The following is a 14,371-nucleotide window of genomic DNA, read 5'->3' as shown; positions in this document are numbered from 1 at the left end:
CCCAGGCTCCCCTCTGTGGCTGGCATCCGTTGCTCTGATGGTGCAGTCGGTGATCTCCACTTCGTCGACCTACCGGAGACCTGCACCGGGCGGCGGGGGGAAGAGAACGGCGTTCATGGAGAGGACGCTGATTCTGCTGGACGTCAACACCCGCAGTCCAGTACAAGTTCTTAACGACAACTTCCTCTCTTTACAGCTGGATCCGTCCATTATAAAGGACGGGTGGCTGGACTTCCTGAGGTAGATTCCCTTATCACTCTGTCTGCTGTATCGGCTTTACCATCGTATTCTCATGTTTGGATCAAATGCATTGTTTTTGGTTTAGATGTCTCCGTTGAGAATGATCGGATTCAGTTGTATAACTACATTATGACTTTGGGGAATCTTTAAACCATTTCAGATAGTTGGTTGATGTCGATTTGTGCATCGGGCCTTTGTTTAGGTGACATTCGATATGGGGTATATGAAAATATGGAGTGGGCTAGAGATTGTAGCAGGCCTAACTTCCTAATAACGTCGTCGAGCTTTACGTCTCGATCACACATACATTCATTTCCAATGGGACGCTGCGTTTGAACTGCAGCATTTCGTTGCAGAGGCAGTTGCAGTTGCAGGGCGTTCTGTGTGGTGCATATGTTGGATTTATCGAACGTAGGTATCAAACTGTATGCGAGACGGCTTGCCAGAAATGGTAGCCGAAGGTGAATGTTGAACTACTGTTGCACACATATCCAGAAGAAGCTGCTTACCATTTTGCACAAGGACACAGTCGGTGTTATCGAGGCGTTACCAATTTATTTGTATAGTATAGTCGCCTATTTTCTCATTTCAGTTCATTTCAGTTCAGACACATTTTAACACCTTTTTGACGTCATTCTCCCGTGGCATGCGTGAATCAGCCGACCCACTGGGAACACACTGGTTAAATAAACGTTGTTTATTGTTTACAGTATGTAACTTATAAACATCTCTTTATTAACCTGGTGGTGTTAATAATAGGATTAGAAGTGGAATAATACTATATATCCTCCTCCATACCCAACCTTTTGCGATGCAGTCGTGAACTATATATATATATAGTTCACGACTGCATCGCAAAAGGTTGGGTATGGAGGAGGATAGTTTATATTGCGAGTAGCAGGTCTACATGGTGCATATGAGGCTCCCTAAAGACTTTCCGTAAACATAGGTTTCTTATTTCCAAAGAAAGGTCCACTGTTATTGTCTGGGAGGAGAGAACGAGGTCATGACATTTTAACATCGCTATATGAATTAAGAATGATTCGTTAGAAATGCAATTGAGTATCAGTTTGTATTACTCTATATCGACATGTTTGTGATCCTGAAAAACAGTTGGAATTGGCTAGATATTATTGGAGCCACAGAATGTGGTGCCCTGGAAGTAAACCATTTTAGCTTCCAATCAGCTTCAGCTATTGCGCAACGTTCCCAGATTGAACTTTCACCAGTCAGGATTTTAGCAAAAAATTGAATTCTGGGTTAACTAGATAAAACATATATTCCTAGAAGAACGCTTTCAATCATATGGAACTACAACTTCAGTCGATGCTGTCAATTCAATGTTTGTGTATTGTCTGGTTGATTTGTATGGTTTCAACCTTCAGCAAGTAAATGTTGTCTGCATCAATTTAATAATAATAATGGTAATGATTAGCATAATGAACATAATCATAATAATCATAATATCATTAACACCCTCATGTGATTAAACAATTATAGCCTTCCAGCAAGTTCTTGCTTTACTTTGGTTCATACTTTTCACTACCTTCCTCTGTCTGTATTCACTGACTATTTCAATGCACATTGTTCTAAAACATTTCTCCCAGATTTCTTTCTTAAAATGTTGTGTTGACGTTTATATGAACCGATATTTGAATTAACAGTCCTAGAGGAAACTTTGGTGATCGTCATATCTGATCATTTACCGCTCAAGCAACCTGAATCCATGGCCTAAATTCATTTTTTTTTGCTCGGTCGGTGGATTTTAGAGACATAAAAAGGCAATTATTAAAATACAAAGCTAGGTGATTTAACTACTACAATAGTCTACAATTATCATCAAAATTGCACTTTATGAAGTCTGCATGAATTCGGCTAAAATCACAACATGGAATGTGTCGGGCTATATTCTGTTTACAAAAACAACACAATAAGGTAGGCCTAAATGCTAATCTCATAAAATATTATTGAACACTGCATTAAAGCTACAGTACAATTTCCAGTAATTTAAATTAATGGGAACTATTCCTTTAATTTAGAAGAATGTGACATAAATAATACATATACGCCTACTATAAAACTTTCATTTTCTCCATGTTTTTGGTCAAATGAGATTTTGTAAACAAATAATGACCCGTTTCAAATGTTATTTTAAAAAGTAAGCCAATGGAATGTCATTCCTTGAATAATACAGAAAACAAGTGCAATCTGCATGTGAAAATGTCTTGCATGGTCCTTCTGTAGCTCAGTTGGTAGAGCATGGCGCTTGTAACGCCAGGGTAGTGGGTTCGATCCCCGGGACCACCCATACGTAGAATGTATGCACACATGACTGTAAGTCGCTTTGGATAAAAGCGTCTTCTAAATGGCATATATTATTATTATATTATTGCATGGGATTTATTTGCTCCACTGCTTTTTTTGGTGGTCCACTTTTAATGATATGCACAAATTACAATGTGGCTACGGTCGAAAAGTAGAACGTTTCTGTGTTTCATTCCGTGTCCAGTTTGGTGACACAACAGTAGAATGGAACGTAAATCCTTTACACGATTTCTATTCTAGAGCCGAGAGATATATTATTGATAGACGGTTAACAGCGGCACGGTGAGAGGGTCATAATAGTCCTGTTATAATGGAAAAGCTTTCATGTCCTACTTATAAGGCCATTATGTAAATACGAGTAGGGTTCACTCGCTTGACTCTCAGAGAAACCTATAAGTGGGAAGAATAGTCAAATGTATTTTGGAAGGCCAGTCTGGAAAGCTTATGGATAGGGACTTTCCAGAGAGTGTGGAAGAAAGTTGGGTCTTTCTGGGCACCATCATAAATGTTGCCCCGTGACATCTAAAAACCACTCTAAAGTACTCCCGTGATAAATGAAATTGGCTGCATGTCTTGCTTTCTTTTGCTGAATCTGAATGTACAGGGCTAGCAAGCGATATCATGTAAATAAAACTGTCATTGTTTTATTACGTGAGCTGTTTGTCTAGTGAAAGTAGTTCTCAGCCTCTGTTGAGTATGTCGCTAGTGCTGGATAGTGCAACGACCATATATATACCCACTACGGAAATTATTTTCAAAATAACATCAAAGTAAAAGTAATTTCTTCTCAGAGTTGTATTTATACGTTGTGTATATGCATAATCTTAAATACATTGCAATCGTGTTGGGTTTTTCATGCCATTTGTTTTGATACTTAAACAAACAACATTTCAGATGTATTTGTGAACATATTCTTACCAGTCCTCTGTCTCCCTGTGTAGTTCCAAGCGTTTGGTAACCCTAGCCCGAGGTCTGTCCCCGGCCTATCTGAGGTTTGGAGGAAAGAGAACAGACTTCCTCCACTTCCACAACCTGAAGAACCTTGCCAAGTTCAGAGGCCCCGGCCCAGATTACTACCTAAAGAACTACGAAGATGGTGAGTTAGGCATTATGGATTTGATTATTCATTTACAAAAATGTTAAACACTAAGTTGTCATCTTTATTTCTTGTGTTGTTTTCCCAATTTGATTATACAATGTTTTGAGATGTTTAAATATACTTTAGATACAGTTGAAATCTTCTATATCCATGTTTAACCATAGGTCTATACTTGTTCTGGAGAAATTGAAATTCAAGCAAGCTTTATTAGCATGATAAACACATTTCAACTAGAATGACTCGTTTCTGGTCTCTGTGTCCACCCTCAGACATAGTACGTAGTGACATCGCGCTGGACAAACAGAGGGGCTGTAAGCTGGCCAACCATCCCGTCATGATGCTGGAACTGCAGAGAGAGAAGGCAGCTCAGATGCAGCTCGTCCTCCTCAAGGAACAGGTCTCCAACATCTACAGTAACATCACAATAACAGGTAGGAGATCACACACACACACACACACACACACACACACACACACACACACACACACACACACACACACACACACACACACACACACACACACACACACACACACACACACACACACACACACACACACACACTCTCTCTCTCTCTCTCTCTCTCTCTCTCCCTCTCCCTCTCCCTCTCCCTCTCCCTCTCCCTCTCCCTCTCCCTCTCTCCCTCTCTCTCTCTCTCTCTCTCTCTCTCTCTCTCTCTCTCTCTCTCTCTCTCTCTCTCTCTCTCTCTCTCTCTCTCTCTCTCTCTCTCTCTCTCTCTCTCTCTCTCTCTCTCTCACTCTCTCTCTCTCTCTCTCTCTCCCTCACACTGTTTAGTAAGTCAATCTTGCCAGAGCACAGCGATGTAAACCATCACCCCTCATAATGACTAATGAAGGGATGGAGAGGAAGCGGGAAGGCGGAGATTACTGGCATTACTGAATGGAAGGTCTAATGTGTGTGTGTGTGTGTGTGTGTGTGTGTGTGTGTGTGCGTGCGTGCGTGCGTGTGTGTGTGTGCGTGTGCGTGTGAGAGCGAGTGTGTCTGGGTGTGTGTAAGACTGTTGCTGAGTCCCAGTTTCCTTGGCTTCCCAGGGTGGTAACTGAGAACAGTTCGGGGCTGGCTGACAGTAGGCTGGGTATACTGTATTAGTTTGTAAACACTGCAAATTACAAATGAAATTGATACAGCTGCATGTTAAGTTGAATTGCGTCATTTTATTCCAGTGTGTGTGTGTGTGTGTTTATGCGTGCTTGCATGTGTACGTGTGTGTACATGTGGGTGTGTTACTGTTCTGTTGGTGGTTATTATAAATTGTGTGTTGCAATGCTTTGCGGTACTTACAATACCAGTTGTGGTTCCACATGTAATGATGGTTATTTCAAACCAAACCATGTACTGCAGCTATAGTTTGATCATTGTTATGAAATTACCATTTTACTGCTAGAAGGTACAGTAAAATCATAAGTAAACGTCAGTCTAGCAGTCTGCATTTCTAACTGATCAACTGTAATGTAGAATATTACAGAGAGGAGAGATGAGGAAACTACAGCTGTTTGTGATTTATTAGAATACAAAAAATGAGTGTAACCCCCCCTGCCCCCATGCCTGCCCTAAATCTGTCTTGAGAAACACACACTGCAACTAAGGAGATATTCATATGATGAAATATCAGGAATATTGAGTGATTATTCAGATATATTTACCATTAGAGAACTGATGCCATGACAGATGATTCCACTATTTTCACTGGAGACTTCAGAAATACTAATGTGGACATTAATACATATTCATATTTCAGACATCTTTATATTATCCCATGTGAATCTTCTAGCATCTGCATGTTCATCATACATGCTCCACAAAGGGGGTTTGCATGAAGCCATTTTTAATATACTGTAGTTTATAAGGTATGTTCTTACACATTTATACATTGATATGCCTAGATATCCTTGAAGTCTATGCAGATCATCCATCATTGTAGAATATCTTCATACATACACAGGAGAGGTAAAGGGTTTGAATGAACAGCTTTTTCACACATCTCCACTATTTCACGTCCTGTATTATCAGACCCTGCTGATTCCCTTTGGTGAAGAGGTAGACATTGATGGGGATGTGTGTGTGTGTGTGTGTGTGTGTGTGTGTGTGTGTGAACAGTATGTAAGTCTGTTTATCATAAACTGTGTGATTTCAAAGGGGCTCTAGCACACTAGTGAAAACATGGCCTGACTGCTCCTATCTTCTAGCGCTGAAGAGATGCATGGAGGAGAACCATTTGTTCATGTTTAGGTGCAGAGGAGTTTCAGTTCACAAGTTCAGGAGTCACACTGTGTATCACCCTGTTCTTTCTCTGTTGCAGCCTTGTAACATGGGTCTTATCATGAGATTGTGCTACAATATGGCCTAGCAATGTACTCTGGTCCAAATGAAAGGCTCTTCTTCCTTTCTTCAAAGTTGTCTTTGTTCTTTTCCACTGTCGCCCTACACTTGGTTTGGGGATGGATTAGGTCCCAGGGTTTTCTTTAACCTTCTGTGCCATGTCAGTTTGAAAAAAGCGCCGCTCAAATACTATTTGATCGATTGATTTATGATCAGTCATATTGATAAAGAAATCAGGAGACACATTCTGCTCCGGTTATGTACTACATTAACAAAGCAGTGAATTCATGAGAAGTAAGGACATAGAGATCCTATAATGTATATTAATTTACAGGGAATTATAGTGACATTGTCACAATCGTCGTTCTAAGGATGGTCGGACCAAGGTGCAGCGTGGTAGGTGTATATTTTACTTTTATTAAAATGACACCGAAAAACAACAAAATACAAAAATGATCTTAAGTCAACATGCAGTGCAGAAAGCAACTACACACAAACATGATCCCACATTCTAAGGTGGGAAAAAGGGCTGCCTAAGTATGATCCCCAATCAGAGACAACGATAAACAGCTGCCTCTGATTGGGAACCATACTAGGCCAACAAAGAAATAGAAACATAGATTTGCCCACCCAAGTCACACCCTGACCTAAACAAATAGAGAATAAACAAGGCTCTCTAAGGTCAGGGCGTGACAGACATTTATAGCATAATGATTAAATAGGACGCTATGGTGTGTTCCATCTTTGTATTTAATTGCTCGTTAAGAGAATGAATTCTGCATTAAAGTTCCCTTTCTTTTACACAAACATTAGGAAAGGAGTAATATTTTACTTCACATACTCTCTTCCCATAAAATAATTCAGGAGAAAGATTTATTTCCTGTCGCTCTCCCTCTGCAGTCTGCTGTGTGTGTGTGTGTGTGTGTGCTTAGTGCATACGTGCGTGTGTGTGGCATGAGTGTGTGTGTGCTTAGTGCATACGTGCGTGTGTGTGTGGCATGTGTGTGTGGCATGTGTGTGTGTGGCATGTGTGTGTGTGTTTAGTGCATACGTGCGTGTGTGTGTGGCATGTGTGTGTGTGCGCATGAGTGTGTTGTTATTGAGCAGGTGCTATGGCTGTGTTATCTCTGTAAATGGTAGGGAGTAAAGGAGAAGCCAAGCAGAAGGACTTTATTTGCTCTAAGATGATTTTCTGGGTCAGGGCTTGCTCACATAACAATTTCATCGAGCAGCTTACAAACCTGCTGGACCGTCTCACGCAAATCACAGAGACAAACATACGGGGCTTGATTCTTAAACAACATACTAGCTAGCTTATCATTGTGGAAATGGTATGGAGCTTTCTTCATTTGGCACGTTTCTGTACCTCGTTTCTATTGCTCCTAAACTGACAAATGGAAAATAGCTTGTTGGGGAGCACCAGTAACGTCTGTAAGATGAGAGATAGAAACAGTATTGGAATGACCTCAGCTTTGTACGGGAATGAAGCCCTCCTCTTCTCTCTAGCCTGTGTGCGCTGACACATGGCTTACATGCTGTAGATGTCTGATGAATACTGTTTAAGTAAGACCTGTAGTGGTCCAAGTATGGCAGCTGGGTCCCCTGTAAAGGCTCAATTCAATTACTTTTTGTTAAGTATTTACGTTATACATTGCCTTGAACTGAAAAACTAATTTGTCAAGGTTTAATTTCAGAACATCCTTTAACTGTAAAGAATTGGAACAAGCCCTCATGGTTACCCTGTCTCTGTAGTGGTTTAGTGGGGAGGGTAACAGGGCACTGGGGAAGTGTTTAAGTAAGGTCTGGCAACAATCAGCCCAACTGCGTGTGTGTGTGTGTGTGAGTGTGTGAGTGTGTGTGTGTGTGTGTGTGTGTGTGTGTGTGGGGGGGGGGGTGCACGTGCATGTGTGTGTGTGTGTGTGTGTGTGCACGTGCACGTGTGTGTGTAGGCAGGTGGCGGACATAGTCCCTTTAACAGCCCCTCTCCATCCTTTTCCACTCTACAGTCTGGCCTCTGACCTCAAAAAGCTCTCACAGGCTCACTGCAGAATGAGACGTTCGCCCACGTTCTCCATGAATCCAATTTTGAAGTCGCTCCAAATGTCAAATTTCCAAGTGTTTTTGTAGCTCCTGCCGCTCTGTATCATTTCAAATTTCGAAGTTAATAGTTAATGTTTAGTCACTCATTCTGAATGGTTAAGATAAGGGTTAAGATAAGGGTTAAGATAAAAGTTAAGGTAAGGGTTAAGGTTTGGGATAGAGTTAAACATTAAGTTTAGTCACTCATTCTGAATGGTTAAGGTAAAGGTTAAGGTCTAGGGTTAAGAAAAATAGTTTTAAAAAAACGAGTGTCTTCTGTTGGGATCAAACACAACCTTCTGATTGAGTCACAGATTTACACCATCCACCAACCTCAGGCAAAATACAAGCCTACTTGATTGTACTAGTGCTCACTTTTGCCCCTAGTGGCTTCGTTTGAAGGCATTTCCCGACATCCTCAGGACATAGGATAAATGTCAAATTTCGACGTTAATCTTGATCGACCTGGCTGCTGAGCTAAGCTTCTTAGAGCTATAAGTCATGGCACGCACACACACACACTGTGAAAACATATCAGCTCAGACAAGACGAAATCAAGGTCACCTTCACCCCTCATCGCCCCTACCTCCCTCTTTGTCTCCTCTGGCAGGAAACCCAGACCAGACTGTCTCAGACAGTACAGACCCTCTCCTCGCACCCCTAACTTCCTGTCTCATCCTTCCCCCTACTCTCACCCCCTATCATGTCCCAGCTTACTTTTCATTTTTATCTCAGTCCCTGTTAGTCTCTCCCTCTCTCTCTCTCTCTCTCTCTCTCTCTCTCTCTCTCTCTCTCTCTCTCTCTCTCTCTCTCTCTCTCTCTCTCTCTCTCTCTCTCTCTCTCTCTGTCTCTCTCTCTCAGGACACATATCAGGAAGTTTGAGAGTAGTTTGGTTTTGACCGAAGGTGCCCCTTTGCTTACCCAATTTAACTTAGGGCCTTTTTTACACTACACTACTTTAACGACACAAACTAGGCCTTGTACAGTGTAAAGAGACATATCTAGATTCAAACTAGGCCTTGTACAGTGTAAAGAGACATATCTAGATTCAAACTAGGCCTTGTATAGTGTAAAGCAGGCCTGGGCAACTCCAGTCCTCGGGGACCTGATTGGTGTCACAGTTTTGTCCCAGCCCCAGCTAACACACCTGACTCCAATAATCACCTAATCATGATCTTCAGTTAAAAATGCAATTAGTTTAAATCAGCTGTGTTTGCTAAGGATGGGGGTAAAGTGTGACACAGAACAAGCCCCCGAGGACTGGAATTGCCTAGGCCTGGTGTAAAGAGACATATCTGATTTCAAACTAGGCCTTGTGTAGTTTGAATCTAGATATGTCATTATGAGACGTTTCCCACACTGCCTCCATGAATGTAGAATAAATATTGTTAAGATGTGTATTTTATCTAAGCTAATGTTCCTAAGCGTTGACCCCCCCCCACACTGATGGTTGCAGGATCATTAATGCACGTGTTCTGTTATTTTTAAACAAATCAAAAATGGAATTAAAAAGAAGAAAGTTGACCTACAACAACTTTCATAAATATGTAGAATATAGTAGCCCAATAATGAAACCATGTATTGATGTGGAAACAGATTTGTATTCATGTGAATGAGTCTACTGTGTTTGTAAAATGTGATCAACTAAATAAATAAGGATAATAAAAATCAAATAAAAAGCAAGGAGGGAACTTTATCTTTGTTATATTTCATTTAGTTGTGTCTGGCGTGATACCTCTCACTCCAGTCGAGCAGCAGGCATCATGGATAATGAAACAGCTGGATAGGGGACACGGCTCGAGTCGCACAAAATGGAGTATAACGCTGCGGATAAAGTTCATAATGACATTATTTCATGTCTAACAACCTGCATCACTGAACTAAGAGCTTTGCCGTTTCAAAAAAGATGTATTTGGGTGTTTTTGGAGCCTTTGTATCTGCCCCCCAAACTACTTTTTCTTTTGCTGGTTGGCTTAAGATTCTCAAAAACAAGTGAAATCTAAACAAATATATCTGGACACTTGTATACCATGCCATTTACACCCTAAATACAGAGTTGGTTGTGAAAAATTGTATTTCGCCTTTAATTATTGAGTATTTTTCCATGTCCTTTTGGTCTGTTTTGTCCTGTAGTCACTGCCAGTTGTAATGTCTGTTAAGGCCTCTAGGAGTGCAAGTGATACAAAATACCAAATATTCATCAATATGCTGTAATATACACTGAGTATACAAAACATTAAGAACACCTGCTCTTTCCATGACATAGACTGACCAGGTGAATTCAGGTTTAAGCTGTGGTCCCTTATTGATGTCACTTGTTAAATTCACTTCAATCAATGTGGATGAAGGGGAGGAGACAAGTTAAAGTTGGGTTTAGAAGCCTTGGAACAATTGAGGGGAGGGGGGTGCCACCCAATATTAGGAATGTGTTCCTAATGTTTGGTGTACTCAGTGTATAATTACCTAGCAGCCAACCTGCTTGCACCAATCCCATGTAATTACAGTAAAATACTGTGAAATACAAACCCCATCCTCCTTAATGAGTCATTAATTTATTCATTATGACGACAGTAGCATTTACTTTTTTTTACAGTCTTGTAAATATACAGAAATTTACTGGCATCTGTGCTAATTTTCTGAAAAAAATGACAGGATTTTCTTAACTCTCTCGCTTTCGCTCCAGATGCTCCCTTAGTTGATCCTTTCTCTTGGGGTGCAGTGACCCTTTGCCACGCTCAGTGTTGTCCTAGCTGTCTATATTCTGACAGCACTTAGTTACGACTGACTAACTACACTCTAGATCTAGATCTATCTAGAAAGGTGCTATCTAGATCCTTAAAGGGCTCCTCCTGGGTTAAAGCCTTTCTAGGGAGTTTTTCCTACCTTTTTCCTAGTGATTCTACAACTGCATTGCTTTGCTCTGTAGGGTTTTAGGTGTGCTTTCTGTATTAGCAGGAAGAACCCCTTATGAACCCGTTTTTCTAAGAGTTTATGTCTCGTTGACACCTTCAGTTTCAGACTTTTAACCTGTGACCTTGAAGCAGCTTATGTTCCGAGGCTATGTCCGGATCCATGTTTTAGGGTTGAGGAAGGTCTATATTGGTGTAAAAACGTCATGGTGGGATGGTGTTTCTACAGTCTTGTTTGTGTAGGGAAAGATATATTTTTTTGTGAATCGTCATGTGTGTATTTTTGGACAGCTTCCTAGCACATATTGTGAGGGATAGATATGGCGGAACATGCAAATGTGGGTGGAAAGCAAACATACCGAGTGCATCTGTGTGTGTGTGTGTGTGTGTGTGTGTGTGTGTGTGTGTGTGTGTGTGTGTGTGTGTGTGTGTGTGTGTGTGTGTGTGTGTGTTTGTGTGAGACACAGATGTTAGTACCTGTGAAGAGAATCATGGCTGTTTTTGAAGATTGAGCAGACCTAAATGATTTATTATTAATTCAATTATTTTACAGTTCACTTTCTTGTACACTATATATCAGGGGTATTCAACTGGGGTCCGGAGGTATATTACAGGAGGTACTGCAGGGGATCCGGAGGTACTGAGGGGATCCAGAGGTACTGTGGGGATCCAGAGGTACTGAGGGGATCCAGAGGTACTGCAGGGGATCCAGAGGTAGTGCAGGGGATCCAGAGGTAGTGAGGGGAACCAGAGGTACTGAGGGGATCCAGAGGTACTGAGGGGATCCAGAGGTACTGAGGGGATCCAGAGGTACTGAGGGGATCCAGAGGTACTGTAGGGGATCCAGAGGTACTGAGGGGATCCAGAGGTACTGAGGGGATCCAGAGGTACTGTAGGGGATCCAGAGGTACTGAGGGGATCCAGAGGTACTGAGGGGATCCAGAGGTACTGCAGGGGATCCAGAGGTACTGAGGGGATCCAGAGGTACTGAGGGGATCCAGAGGTATATTACAGGAGGTACTGCAGGGGATCCAGAGGTACTGAGGGGATCCAGAGGTACTGAGGGGATCCAGAGGTACTGAGGGGATCCAGAGGTATATTACAGGAGGTACTGAGGGGATCCAGAGGTACTGAGGGGATCCAGAGGTACTGCAGGGGATCCAGAGGTACTGAGGGGATCCAGAAGTACTGAGGGGATCCAGAGGTATATTACAGAAGGTACTGAGGGGATCCAGAGGTACTGAGGGGATCCAGAGGTACTGCAGGGATCCAGAGGTACTGAGGGGATCCAGAGGTACTGCAGGGGATCCAGAGGTACTGAGGGGATCCAGAGGTATATTACAGGAGGTACTGCAGGTGGTCTGGAGGTACTGAGGGGGTCTGGAGGTACTGAGGGGTTCTGGAGGTACTGCAGGTGGTATGGAGGTACTGCAAGTGGTCTGGAGGTACTGCAGGGGGTCTGGAGGTACTGAGGGGGTCTGAAGGTACTGCAGGGGGTCTGGAGGTACTGAGGGGGTCTGGAGGTGCTGAGGGGATCCAGAGGTACTGCAGGGGATCCAGAGGTACTGAGGGGATCCAGAGGTATATTACAGGAGGTACTGAGTGGATCCAGAGGTACTGAGGGGATCCAGAGGTACTGCAGGGGATCCAGAGGTACTGAGGGGATCCAGAGGTATATTACAGGAGGTACTGAGGGGGTCTGGCGGTACTGCAGGTGGTCTGGAGGTATATTACAGGAGGTACTGCAGGGGGTCTGGAGGTACTGCAGGGGATCCAGAGGTATATTACAGGAGGTACTGCAGGCGGTCTGGAGGTACTGAGGGGGTCTGGAGGTACTGAGGAGGTCTGGCGGTACTGCAGGTGGTCTGGAGGTATATTACAGGAGGTACTGCAGGGGGTCTGGAGGTACTGCAGGGGGTCCGGAAGTATATTACAGGTGGTACTGCAGGGGGTCTGGAGGTACTGAGGGGGTCTGGAGGTACTGAGGGGGTCTGGAGGTATTGAGGGGGTCTGGAGGTACTGAGGGGGTCTGGAGGTATTGAGGGGGTCTGGAGGTACTGTAGGGGGTCTGGAGGTACTGCAGGGGGTCTGGAGGTACTGAGGGGGTCTGGAGGTACTGAGGGGTCTGGAGGTACTGCAGGGGGTCTGGAGGTACTTCAGGGGTCTGGAGGTACTGAGGGGATCTGGAGGTACTGCAGGGGGTCTGGAGGTACTGAGGGGGTATGTAGGTACTGAGGGGGTCTGGAGGTACTGAGGGGGTATGTAGGTACTGAGGGTATCTGGAGGTACTGAGGGGTCTGGAGGTACTGAGGTGGTCTGGATGTACTGAGAGGGTGTGAAGATACTGAGGGGGTCTGGAGGTACTGAGGGGGTCTGGAGGTACTGCAGGGGGTCTGGAGGTGCTGAGGGGGTCTGGAGGGTCAGGACTGTAGGGTCAGGCCTGTAGGGTCAGGACTGTATGGTCAGGACTGTAGGGTCTGTAGGGTCTGTCGGGTCTGTAGGGTCAGGACTGTAGGGTCAGGCCTGTAGGGTCTGTAGGGTCTGTAGGGTCAGGACTGTAGGGTCAGGCCTGTAGGGTCTGTAGGGTCAGGACTGTAGGGTCAGGCCTGTAGGGTCTGTAGGGTCAGGCCTGTAGGGTCTGTAGGGTCAGGACTGTAGGGTCAGGACTGTAGGATCAGGCCTGTATGGTCTGTAGGGTCAGGACTGTAGGGTCAGCACTGTAGGGTCTGTAGGGTCTGTAGGTTCAGGACTGTAGGGTCTGTAGGGTCAGGACTTTAGGGTCAGGACTCTAGGGTCTGTAGGGTCAGGACTGTAGGGTCAGGACTGTAGGGTCTGTTGGGTCAGGACTGTAGGGTCAGGACTGTAGGGTCTGTAGGGTCAGGACAGTAGGGTCTGTAGTGTCAGGACTGTAGGGTCAGGACTGTAGGGTCTGTAGGGTCAGGACTGTAGGGTCAGGACTGTAGGGTCAGGACTGTAGGGTCTGTAGGGTCAGGACTGTAGGGTCAGGACTGTAGCTGCACTGTGACTCTGGCAGCAGTTCCTCTATGATTTTATCCACCAGCCTGTGTAGCATAACCTTGGCCAGGACCTTGACGGCAACAGCCGGAAGGAATATATCCCCCATCTGTTGCTGCAGATTAACTTGTCACCCTTGTTCTTATAGATGGTGAAAATGTTTAGATCTCACCATTGTTGGTGTACGATCTCCCGTTCCCAACCCTCATTGATATACTGATGGAGCGTTCTGGTGCGGAAGTATCCTCCCTGCTGAAGTAGTTTTGCCGGGATACTGTCAGTGCCAGGAGTCTTGTTCTTGAGGGAACCAATAGCTGATAACACCTCTTGAAAGTTTGACGGATGGTTGAGGTCTTGGAGGGG

At 43.9% G+C, this 14,371-nt stretch overlaps 1 protein-coding gene across 1 annotated transcript in view; it reads left to right on the top strand.

Moving 5' to 3' along the window:
* Window positions 1–3,963: 3,963 nt before the first annotated feature.
* LOC118377710 (inactive heparanase-2-like) overlaps window positions 3,964–14,371 on the top strand; it is a 235,695-nt gene continuing 225,287 nt past the window's right edge. Inside the window, exon 1 of the mRNA XM_052477903.1 lies at window positions 3,964–4,095. The gene's annotated coding sequence lies outside the window, so the exon portion shown is untranslated. The remainder of the gene's footprint in view (window positions 4,096–14,371) is intronic.

This window comes from Oncorhynchus keta, chromosome 24 (genome assembly GCF_023373465.1).
Source record: "Oncorhynchus keta strain PuntledgeMale-10-30-2019 chromosome 24, Oket_V2, whole genome shotgun sequence".
NCBI classification, from domain to species: domain Eukaryota; kingdom Metazoa; phylum Chordata; class Actinopteri; order Salmoniformes; family Salmonidae; genus Oncorhynchus; species Oncorhynchus keta.
The sequence above is the reverse complement of the archived record's forward strand: the minus strand, read 5'-3'. Positions and strand labels throughout refer to the sequence as shown.